Consider the following 12,874-nt stretch of genomic DNA (forward strand, 5'->3'; position numbering starts at 1 on the left):
ACATAAAGATTAAGAATAAAGTTTTAAGAATGTATAGTGGATAGAGATTATTTAGAGGGTGTTTGGCTAAGCTTATTTTAAAGAGCTTAGAAGATGTTAAAGTGTTTGGATAGTTGAGCTTATAAGTTAGATAGAGAATTTTTTTGCTAGAGAGAGAAAATATTTTTTTAGAGAGAGAAAATCGAAGAAAAATGAACTTGGATAAAATATGATAAAAATAATAAATTATAGTTGAAAAATATTTATAAAATGATTGTTGCATATGAGATTATAAAAAAATAAGTTAGGGTTGAAGGGCTTATTGTTTTGGGGAGCTTATAAGCTCTTAGAACTTATTTTTAGAGTTTATAAACTGTTTATAAGTTTATTTTGTCAAACACTTTGAAGGAGTTTATAAACTCTTAAACAATTTATAAGTTATTTTTAAGGAGCTTATAAGCTCAGCCAAACACGCTCTTATTTAATATATGTAGATTGAGTAGGGGTATTATAGTATTTCTTAAAAATATTATTATAAATATGACAAATTAAAAAAAATGTAAGGAAATTGTAAGATAAGATTACAATTTTCGCAGAAGAATGGACTAATAGAAAATTGAAATTGTTGAACTCTATTGGCAACAACAAAACACATGAGTTTGGAGATATATATAAATTAATTTTGATTTTCAAATTAACAGCTGCCAAAATTTTAAAATTATTAAATCGAAAAGGAAGACCTGATAAAGCAGACATCCTGCGTCAAAGGAAATTCAGCCGAATTTGAGGCGAAACAATCATCGAAACGTGTTCTCAAATAATGACAATAAAATTTATACAATTTTTTATTGTAGAAATCTTCCTGGACAAGATTATGGTGGTTTGAGGGAATATTATTATATTGGGAAAACGATTAATTGTAGATTAATTATAGAAATTGAGTTGAGTTTGTATTGTTGATTTCACGATTAAATCTCTAGTGTTGGTTGTAATTTTGAGTTTTAAAATTTAAACACAATCAATATTTGCTATTCAGTTGCGAATTTGAGTTTTAAAATTTTAATTAATGATTAAAAATAATATTAGTTGTGATTCTTGTGAAATTGAATTTTAATCTTGAATTCACAATTAGATGTATTATTTCCTTATTGGTTGTGAATTGTAGTTCAAAAACTTGAATTAACAATTGAAAAATTACTGGACAATTTTTAAGTTTTTTATGTAAAAGGTAAAATGATAAATATGATTATTTTTTTAATTTAAATGGATAATTTTAAGTTTAGAGGAAACTTATAAAAAAATACTAATTTTAAAAGTGATATATTTTTTAGCCCCACTTTAAAACTAACTCTTTTGTATACCAAAATGAATTAAAATATTAAAATATCATTTACGATCCCCACTACTTTAATTTCTGCGTAACATTACACGTGCCCACGATGGTGGACACGATGATGAACACGATCGTGTCTACGATCGTGGACACGATGGTGAACACGATCATGCCCATCGTCCCCACGATGGTGGACAAGATCGTGCCCATCGTGTCTACGATTGTGAGCACGTGTCATGTTGCGCGGAAATTAAAGTGGTGGGGACCGTAAATGATATTTTAATCTTTTAATTCATTTTGGTATACCAAAAAGTTAGTTTTAAAGTGAGGCTATAAAACATATCAGTTTTAAAAATTGGTATTTAAAATCTTGAACCCAAAATTTACAATTTTGATTTGGACATTTTTGAAGTCCACTCTATGTATTATATATATTGGGGAGATTTAATATATTACTGCCCTCCGGCACGATTGCCCGCTGCCACCCCTCCTCCTCACCACCGCCGTCACGATCTCCACGTTGTTATTGCTTCCAAAATTGCGATTTATACACTTTTGTAAAAAATTTGTAATAGTGTAAAATACGTTATTACACTATTTTCATAAAATCGTGTAATAATTGCAAAGATCGTGTAATCATTTATTTTATATTGTTACACAATTTTTGCAAAAATATGTATAATAATAAAAGTGCGTAACAATATAAAAAAATCAATTTTTCATTAATGTATTTTGTGTATTTTTAGCCCGCCGTATTTAATGAAAAAATACATTAATTTATAACAAGTAATGAGTGACATAATTATAAATAACTTTAAATGAGGAAAAAATGGCCCAAAACTCTAAAATGGTTTGAAAATAATAAAATATACCCACGAAACATACAACAGAAAAACAGTCTGAAGTGAACTGGCAAAAACTATGCAAATGGATTACAACAAAAAACTGCCCATTTCTCATTGGTTGGATTGTGCAACAAATTTAAATTGAAAATTGAGATTGCAACTCTCAATAATGCTGACAAAAATTCGCCCATTATATCACTTTTAAATTGGGTCCCATGTAACATGAAAATTGAACCCCCTTTTAAGTACAATTGTGTTTGTACATGGAAATAAGTTGCATTGACCATCGCCTCCTTCGACGGGAATTTCTACTATAGCTTACGAGATACTCTCTCCCTTGGTAAAAAAATATACTTTTTGCGTGCGCGTTCATCAAGCGATAAAAAATTAATACTTAAAATTAAAAATTTTAATTATATATATGCTTCATTCGTCTTATTTGATAATGTAAACACAAATTTTTGTATTTCAATTTGATAGAATACAAAAATGCGTTACAAAGATAATTTGATAGATTTGAAGATAGATTTATGCGGGTTGCAATCTCTAGTTAATCCTCTGATTCTTCTCTTCCATTTGATTCTTGAACAAGCTCGAAGGTTCTTGAAATACTTGATTTGATGACGCCAATCCAAGGGACTTAAGTCGTGATTTTGGATTGAACGTTGAACTTGATTTGATTTGAGAAAACGTCCTTAGAATTTTGTAAGAACGCCTTGAAGCTTTCGAACTTGATTTGATTTGATTTGAGGAAGATCGTTCTTGGAATTTGTAAGAACGCCTTGAAGCTTTCGAACTTGATTTCTTTGGATACTTGAAGATCACTTCAAAGATTTGCAGGAATACTTGAAGAGTTTGAAGGATACTTGAAGATTTGAACGCTCAAATACTTGAAGATTCGAATGATACTTGAAGATTTGAATTCTCAAATACTTGAAGATTCGAAGGATACTTGAATGTTGCCTTGAAGATCTTGAAGATTTGAAGGATACTTGATGAATACTCGAAGACTTGATAGAATTCTTTGAACTCCTCAATCTTCCACTTCAACTTGTGATACTAGAGAGAATTCTTTATGCTCTTCGATCTTCCGCTCCTTCGAGTTATGATAATGAGCACCCCAACACCTCTATTTATAGATTTTAGAGATGGGCTTCATGGGCTTCATGGGCTTTGGGCCTCCATGTATGGGCCTTAGGGCCTTAAGTGGCCAATAAGCCTATTAATTCATTTATGTTAAATATTAATTATATATCTATTTAATTTAGGAATAAAATCCCATTTAATAAAATAGAAAATATAATTGAATATTTAATTCATGAATTTACACGTGGCACGATTTAATTCGACGACAAATTTAATTGTCTACAAATTGCCCCATCGAGACTTGTTTATGGACGAAATGCCTTTGGTAATAGACGAGTCTCGAAATATATCTTGATAGTTTAAACTCTTATCGCGGAGTTCTTGATTTTCTTTGAATTTATAAATAGTTTATACTCGTATTTAGGAGTTCTTCATTTTCTTTGAATTTATAAATAGTTTATACTCGTATTTAGGAGTTCTTCATTTGATTTTGAAATTTTAAATAGTTTATACTCGTATTTAGGAGTTCTTCATTTGATTTTGAAATTTTAAATAGTTTATACTCGTATTTAGGAGTTCTTCATTTTCTTTGAATTTATAAATAGTTTATACTCGTATTTAGGAGTTCTTCATTTTCTTTGAATTTATAAATAGTTTATACTCGTATTTAGGAGTTCTTGAATTTCTTTGGATTTATAAATAGTTTATACTCGTATTTAGGAGTTTCTTGAATTTCTTGAATTTATGTAAATAGTTTATACTCGTATTTAGGAGTTTTTGAATTTCTTTGGATTTATAAATAGTTTATACTCGTATTTAGGAGTTCTTCATTTGATTTTGGAATTCTAAATAGTTTATACTCGTATTTAGGAGTGCTTCAATTTGAATTTGAATTTGCAAATAGTTTATACTCGTATTTAGGAGTTCTTTATTTGATTTTGAAATTTTAAATAGTTTATACTCGTATTTAGGAGTTCTTGAATTTCTTGAACTTTGTAAATAGTTTATACTCGTATTTAGGAGTTCTTCAATTTGGATTTGAATTTTAAATAGTTTATACTCGTATTTAGGAGTTCTTCATTTGATTTTGGAATTTTTTAAATAGTTTATACTCGTATTTAGGAGTTCTTCACTTCAAACTTGAATTTATAAATAGTTTATACTCGTATTTAGGAGTGCTTGATTTTCTTGAACTTTGTGAATTGGCTACAAATTCTTGGCGCAACTTTAGACATTGCAGCCTATTAATTAATGCTTTACTTGAAGTGGGCAAAATCATAGCCACAATTCCAAACTTTTTTTTTTTTTTTTTTTTTTTCAAAGCCATATAATTTTTCGGCCAATTCCCTTTCTTCCAGACTTTTAGAAAATGATCCAACAATTTTCCTCCAATTTAAAGATGAGTGGCCCATCACCGATTAGTGATTACACCCACTAACACCACTCCACTAAAGGGGAATGAATCCACTGCCACTTTTATCTTTGTCTTCAAGTTTCTGCCAATTATTGTTGAACAGCTGTGGAGGTGTGCATTTAATGAAGTCTTTTTTTTTTTAAGCTTTAACAGCTTGTTTTGAAGGGTCTTTCATAGCTGGAACTCCACTCTTCGTACACTGGGTTTGCCTATAAATAAAGTCTTCTTCTGTCATTAGTTTCATTCACAAGCCCATAGCCTTCAGTAGTCGTGTATTTCCGATACTAGCAGTAGGAAATCAATCTCCTCTTCTTTCTTTTCTATTTCTTTCTTTTCTTCTGCAGGCGTTGCTTCTGCTTCAAATTTTTTTTTTTTTTTTTTTTTTTTTCTTCGCCGGCGGTGGAGGCGCTCTATGCCGAGAGCTCTTGCATCTCTCGTTGCTAAATATCTCAAGCTGGTCGCCGCAATTGACGATCATAGTATTAGGAGGAGGATTAACTTCAAACCATTGGCCGTTGCGCAGAATCTGCAAGCCGGCTAGCCCGTTGCGGATGATCAATATCGTGAAGAGGCCGGGATCGTTATGCGACGGCAGCCTTAGCGTTTGATCCGGCTCCGGGCACGGCGGGTAGAAGTTTCCACCAATTTTTTTTTTTTTGGAAGCTCGAATCCAGCTCTAAAGCTTCTTCCACATAGCTGCGCTCAAGTCCCATGGATTCTCCTACTGCTTCCATCAATTCTCGAGCCATTTTCCGGGTTCTCTCCGTGTACTCGCCGAGAATCTCTCTTAAGGGTTCTGGTTTGGTGGGGCAGTGAAAATCAGGGTACACATAGAGCTTGAGGAAATCCCTCCACAAAGTGAATGTCTGGTTGGAAGTGCTCTTCACGTTGAAGTTGCTGCAGGTGATCGGAGACGAAGTGCTCGTCGCCTTGTACTGCTTCTTCTCGTCGTCAGACAAGGAGAAGAATTCTCTCACCGTCGTGAATAGGGAAGCAAGTGTAAACACAGTGTTCGCCGCCACCTTTTCCGGCTCGGGTTCGGACTTCGGCTGCGGGGGCACGTCCATTGAAACCGGAGGAAGAGGGTGTCGAAACTTGCTGATTCGGCGGCGATGCTTTCTAGGCTGCTGTAGCTTCGGGCGGAGAAAGCTTCGACAGTACAGTCGGGCGTTGGCGGCGTTTAACCGAGGTAACAACGATGACCATACAGCTCGGTTCTTTTCTTTTGGCCGCATGTGCGTGAGTATATTCTTGAGAGAGAAGAGACAGAGAGAGAGAGTGAAATGGGTGGAGGTTGAGAGTAGGCGCGGCTGTGAGGATGGAGATGAGAGATGAGCCCTTTTTAGGTGGAAAAGTGGGCCGATTTTTTTTGTGAAAAAAATAGAGAGATGGGCCCCTTTTTATGAAAGAAGAAAATAATGGGTCTTGGGATTTTTTTTTTTTTTTTTTTTTTTTTTTTTGAAAGTAGAAATGAGAGATGGACTTCTATTTTTATTTTTATTTTTTTTAATGGGAGATGGGTTTTTATTTATTTATTTATTTTTAAATGGAAGATGGGCTTTTTTTTTTTTTTTTTTTTTTTTTTTTTTTTGCCAAATCTTGAATTCACCTTTTATTAATAAAAGTAAATTTCTAAGTCTGATTTTTTTTTCTTTTTCTTTTTCTTGTAGTTGGTGGCCGCAAGAACTTAATGATGGTGATCTTCAAAAGACTGATGCTTTATTCCATCGCTGTATTCAAGATGGGCGTGGTCTCATTAACCAACTTCATGGCAGATTTTGTTCCAAACGAGATGCTTTGAGTATTTGCAAAGTTCGAAATCTATTGTCTTCTTTCTTTCAGTCTTGACATCTCCATCAGCCCGACTAAAGACCATCCTCAGAGAGTTCATCCAAAAATCTGACAGCAGCCTATCTAAGACTTTATTTGAGTGATGTTTACTTTGCACTTCAGGTGGCTCAATTGGCTTTTAATCAGATTTCGGGTGCGCTCGGATCTGGGCCATTGTGAGTCCAACCTTTGAAGATTGCTGGTTACATTTTCTCTTTGCGCGCATTCGAGCAGGCTAGATGACTCAATGGTGTTCTATTATGTTTGGCGAACATGTGTTTCAACTCCACGAGCGCATTCAACTTTAGCTTGGAGAGAAGTGAATTTGTCGATGCATAGCCAACCTCAATGCCAGATGACTCAATTCTTTGACAGGTCTTGGGTGCGCTCAGGCCTGGGATTGTTTGAATCTGGTTTGAGTGAGGTTGTTGTTATGTTTGGCATCTCACGAAGTTGGGAGAATTCTGCACAACGGCTCGAGAAGATTGAGTATTTTCTTCTTGATGCTTAAGCCAAGGAGAATGAAGCCATCGTCCGAATTGCTTTGATCAAGGAAGTGCTTGCTATGATAGAGAGGTGGAAGACAGAGATGACGTTGTCCTTCAAGCAAGATAGTGCCTCCTTTCATATTGTCCGAGGTGCAATCCCAGAATTCAAAAGAGATTTTGACAAACATAAAGTTACACATGTTGATGAGGAAATGCTGCGGAATTTTGAAGACTTCAGAGTCACTTTTGATCTCTGCTCAGAGAACTTTGGAGGATCAAGACCCATTTGCTTAGTATTGGTGCAAACCGCAGTTTCTATCATTTATCTCTTGATGATTCTTATTTGGTTTGTGATGGATATTTTGACATCTTATCCAAATGCTTGTGCTTCTTTTGATGGCTTGATTTTCTTCCCAATTTGAGACATATTCAGCTTCACATAATCAACTTAAATCATAACTTTGACGATATAAATTGAAAAGAGCCAAACACAATTCATGACTGAACCTAGAAATTATCTAAGCTGCCTACGTACCCTTTTGAAAGGGATCAAGTCAAAACGTAGTTCATAGGATCAACGGGTGTTTGAGATTGGGTACCGTGCACAGTTTATACTCATGCGGGCCAGGAGTAACATGCAGTTTAGGCTCGTGCGTCAAGGAGCTGTCTTCATATGCTCCATTTTGTTGTTTTTCTTCATTGTTTTGTGGCTTTTCATCTGACTCATCTTTTTGGCTTTTCTGCTTTTCTATTTTTTTTTTTTTTTTGCTTTTTTTTTTTTCTATTTTTTTTTTTTTTGAACTATATACATATGCACATGCTTCAACTTCTACCACTCTTCAAGGATAGTAGTACTTCAAGAACTTTCCGTTGAGAGTGATAACAATTGGCCTCCTTGCAGCGAGGGTCATGTCTCCAATTTGAAAAGAGGGCGCTCGCACTGCTTTGTTGAAGGATCTTGAAGGAAGAGCTTGATAGTATTCCAATTTTTGCTGGACTTCTAGTCTCTCTTCATCCAGAGTTTCCAGTTCTTTGGGGCTCAAGTGCGAATTCTCTTCTCCAACGACCATTTTCTCGCAGGAGGTGATATGGTTTGCTGTGACATCGTCTTCATCTTTTCGGCGAGGATCTTTGCAATCAAAACACATCATTATGCTTTCATTTCTCTGGCGTATGAAGGCTATATTCTCTGCAACGCTTGTTGTGATAACGCCACTTCTAACGAGACTTGCAATTTCACGACGCACTTGACTTTGAGTAGTATGAGGAAGAGGAACTGGATTACTAGCACTATTAGTAGTGTAGTAAGAGGAAGCCACACTTTCTCTATCTTCTTGATCTATGGCATCTCGTGTGAAGATGGTGGTCTTCATTTGAGCTTTCATTTCTTTCCCACATGACATAAGCAAAGTGGTGTATCTTTTCATTCGAGGAGGGATCAAACTTCTCCATTTCTCTGTTATGTGCAGTTCATCACTCCCTTTTGTCTTGCTTCGTTTCCATGATTTGCCTTTGCCAAGTCTTTTAAAGACAGATACTTGTTGAGCTTCTCTTCTACCCATCCTATTGAAAATAGAAACCCTTTGGGTTCTCCGATTGCTTGAAGATTCCAGGATTTGCTTGGTGCTAGCATAGTTAGCAGTGGCTCTCTTGATGGCAATTCGAATGGGGCTTTGCACTGTATATCCCAAACTTGCTTTGGAGTTTTGGCTTGCGTTATCAGTCTTTTCCAAATGAGACCTTGACATAGAGCTTTCTTGAGGATTGTATCCAGCATTCACGAGGAGTTTATATGCCTTCGGACCAAAGTGCTTTGAGAGTTCTTTGTCTGAGAGATCTTCATGCTCTGTGATGCTACTTTGCTTTGGTCGGACAAACCCTTCAAATGGTTGGTGAATTGGCTTCTTGGCATCAATCTTCGTTAAAGGCATGGTGAATCCTTCCATCTTCAGAAAAGATTCTTCTTTCTTTTTCTCCTGGCAAGATCTCAACTCGTCATGTGATGTATCATCTTTCACCATTGAGACTTTGGTTCTTTCCAAATAGAACTTAGCATCAGCAAAATGTGATTCTGCTTCCGTAAACGGCTTTTGATCACCAACCACTTTTCTTATGGCACCATTTTGATAGTACTTGAAGCATTGGTGCAATGTAGAAGGAACAACACCATTTTCATGAAGCCATGGTCGACCCAGAAGCATATTATAGGACGTCTTGGCATCGATAACATGAAGCAACGCTGTCGAATCCATGTCCTGCATCAGCAATCGCAACCTTATAGTTCCAAGAGCTCTTTGCCCTTCATGATTGAAACCTTGGATCATCAATCGACTGTTTGACAGCTCATCTACTTGGATTCCCAATTGCTTCAAAGTCCTTAGTGGCAAAATATTGACCGCCGAGCCTCCATCGATGAGAATTCGATTGACCTTTTGCTCCTGTGTATAACAACTCACGAACAATGGCCTGTTATGAGGTTCAGATCCAAGCTGCAAGTCTTCATTGGAGAATGTGATTGCCAATGCATCATCGTCTTCATCCATATTTAGCTCAGGTTCTTCATCTACTTGATTGGATGTATCATACAGAGCTCCAATACCTTCTATTATGTCATTCAAGTCGGTGGAGACCATATTTACAGCAGTAGCGTCTTCTTCAAGAGATATTTTCCCTTCTCGAGCTAACCGCATGACCCTGTCTTTGAAGATGAAGCAATCATGTATGGGGTGCCCAACCAGACGATGGTATTTGCAGTAACTTGGATCATTTGTCCTCCCTGCTTCATTTGGTCGCTTCATTTCTGGCAACTCGATAAGCTTTTCTTTGAGCAGGTCATCAAAAATTCCTGAAACATCAGAGTCTAAGAAAGGGTATTGCTTTTGTTGCATTTCTTTCAAGGTAGATCTTCTTTGCCCCATGTCTCGGGAAGAGTTCTGATTGTCTCGTGGAGTGTTCTGGTTGTCTTCTTGTCTAGCTTCCTTTTTTAGAAATTTCACGGAAGTTGCTTTCACTGCCATGGATTCCTTCTTTGGTGCTTTGTCATATGGTTTTCCTTCTTTCTTGAATTCTGGCTTGAATTTGCTAGACTCCTGGATTGGTGGTCCTTCGATTCCGCTTGCCATCATGCTCAACTCCATATCATGAGCTCTAGTGGCTAGTTCCTCGAATGTTCTTGGCTGGATTCCTCGCAAGATGTATTGCAAGCCCCAATGCATCCCTTGAATACACATTTCGATGGCAGATGATTCAGACAATCGGTCCTTGCAGTTGAGACAAAGGTTTCTCCATCGGTTGATGTAATCAATGACTGGCTCTTCTTTGAATTGACGCGAACTTGTGAGCTCCACCATGCTGACAGTTCTTCTAGTGCTATAGAAGCGGTTGAGGAACTCATGCTCCAGTTGTTCCCAACTATCAATTGAGTTTGATTCTAAATCGGTGTACCAATCAAAGGCATTACCTTTCAATGAGCGAACAAACTGTTTGACCAAATGATCTCCATAAGTACCAGCGTTGTTGCATGTTTCAATGAAATGAGCCACATGTTGTCTCGGATTTCCTTGGCCATCAAATTGTTGGAATTTGGGGGGCTGATAACCAAGAGGCATCCTCATACTGTCAATTCGCCGAGTATATGGCTTGGAGTAAGTTAACGATGACTTGGAGCTTCCATCGGAGTTATTCTTCATTGTTGCTTCGATGAACTCTTTGAGTTGGTCAATGGGAATGAGGCCACCAGACGAGAAGAGAATGTCTTTTCCTGAAGGCCTTTTTCCATCACTCTTTGATTTGTCTTTGGAGATTTCTTCATCGTTATTCTCTCCATCTTCTTCGCTTTCTTCGCCTTCCCTATCGTTGTTGGCGTGGCTTGAATCTCCTTTTTCTCCTTTGAGCTTTGCAATCTGGGCATCTTGCTCTTGGATGTGCTTGGTTAGAGATTCAACCATCTTTGTCAAGTTCAAGAGTTGTTCCTCCATGGTGGAAGTGTTTGTCATCATGACACTTGCATGGAGTTGATAATTTTCAGTGGGGAATGTGAAGCTTCTCTCAAAGTTGTCATCTTCTTCATGGATAGATGGAAGATGAAAGATCGGCTTGGACACTCCTTGCAATGATTTCGATTTGCTTCGCGTGATCATACCAACGTTTGCCGAAGAAGCTTTGGATGAAGCTGGAGCAGCTGCATTTGATTGAGTAGACATAGTTCAAGATTTTTGGTGAAGAGTAGAGATGAGAGGTAGAGATGTCCCACTGGGCGTGCCAAAATTTGTAAACACAAATTTTTGTATTTCAATTTGATAGAATACAAAAATGCGTTACAAAGATAATTTGATAGATTTGAAGATAGATTTATGCGGGTTGCAATCTCTAGTTAATCCTCTGATTCTTCTCTTCCATTTGATTCTTGAACAAGCTCGAAGGTTCTTGAAATACTTGATTTGATGACGCCAATCCAAGGGACTTAAGTCGTGATTTTGGATTGAACGTTGAACTTGATTTGATTTGAGAAGAACGTCCTTAGAATTTTGTAAGAACGCCTTGAAGCTTTCGAACTTGATTTGATTTGATTTGAGGAAGATCGTTCTTGGAATTTGTAAGAACGCCTTGAAGCTTTCGAACTTGATTTCTTTGGATACTTGAAGATCACTTCAAAGATTTGCAGGAATACTTGAAGAGTTTGAAGGATACTTGAAGATTTGAACGCTCAAATACTTGAAGATTCGAATGATACTTGAAGATTTGAATTCTCAAATACTTGAAGATTCGAAGGATACTTGAATGTTGCCTTGAAGATCTTGAAGATTTGAAGGATACTTGATGAATACTCGAAGACTTGATAGAATTCTTTGAACTCCTCAATCTTCCACTTCAACTTGTGATACTAGAGAGAATTCTTTATGCTCTTCGATCTTCCGCTCCTTCGAGTTATGATAATGAGCACCCCAACACCTCTATTTATAGATTTTAGAGATGGGCTTCATGGGCTTCATGGGCTTTGGGCCTCCATGTATGGGCCTTAGGGCCTTAAGTGGCCAATAAGCCCATTAATTCATTTATGTTAAATATTAATTATATATCTATTTAATTTAGGAATAAAATCCCATTTAATAAAATAGAAAATATAATTGAATATTTAATTCATGAATTTACACGTGGCACGATTTAATTCGACGACAAATTTAATTGTCTACAGATAATAACTCATTACTTTTCGGCACAACTACTAAAAAATAAATATTTAAAAGTTAAAAATACTGAAAAGTGATATATCCCACAATTTATGAAAAAAAAATTATTTTTTGAAACATATCATTATAAACGAAATAAATGAAAAAAAAAAAGTTATTATCAATGAAACAGAAAAATTATCATTTTTATATAATTTGTACATAAAAATGACATACTAGCGGACAAAGGGAATATAATTTAAATCGACGCGAACATCAAAGCGAGAGGTAATCTTTGTCTTGATTTTGTAGATAACGAAATAAAGTTAGATTATTTGTGTGATGGTATAGTCAAGTCGGGGAAATTTTCTAAATGTGTATTAATGTATTATGTATGTATAGTACTCGCAAAGTTGGAGAAGCTTCAGCACCCTCATTCGATATTTTAACCTAATAAATCTATGTCTAGCCTAGCTTATTATTATTATTATTATTATTATTATTATTATTATTATTATTATTATTATTATTATTATTATTATTTAACTCCCTTTAAGTAATCTTTCTGCATATAGCTCGATTTATCTTAAAGACGAGATTTGGAGAGGGAGATGGATCTGTGGGGATCGTAAATGATGTGATGTGATTCATCATTCGAAATTTTATTATGTGAATTTCGATAAAGACTATATCATAAATTGACGGTATTAAGATCGTAATTTTTTTTAAAA

General features: G+C 35.8%; 1 pseudogene; it reads right to left on the reverse strand.

Moving 5' to 3' along the window:
- Positions 1 to 5,015: 5,015 nt before the first annotated feature.
- LOC131006865 (flavanone 3-dioxygenase 2-like) lies at positions 5,016 to 6,125 on the reverse strand (annotated as a pseudogene).
- Between the last annotated feature and the right edge of the window lie 6,749 nt (positions 6,126 to 12,874).

Source organism: Salvia miltiorrhiza, chromosome 1 (assembly GCF_028751815.1).
Source record: "Salvia miltiorrhiza cultivar Shanhuang (shh) chromosome 1, IMPLAD_Smil_shh, whole genome shotgun sequence".
NCBI lineage: Eukaryota > Viridiplantae > Streptophyta > Magnoliopsida > Lamiales > Lamiaceae > Salvia > Salvia miltiorrhiza.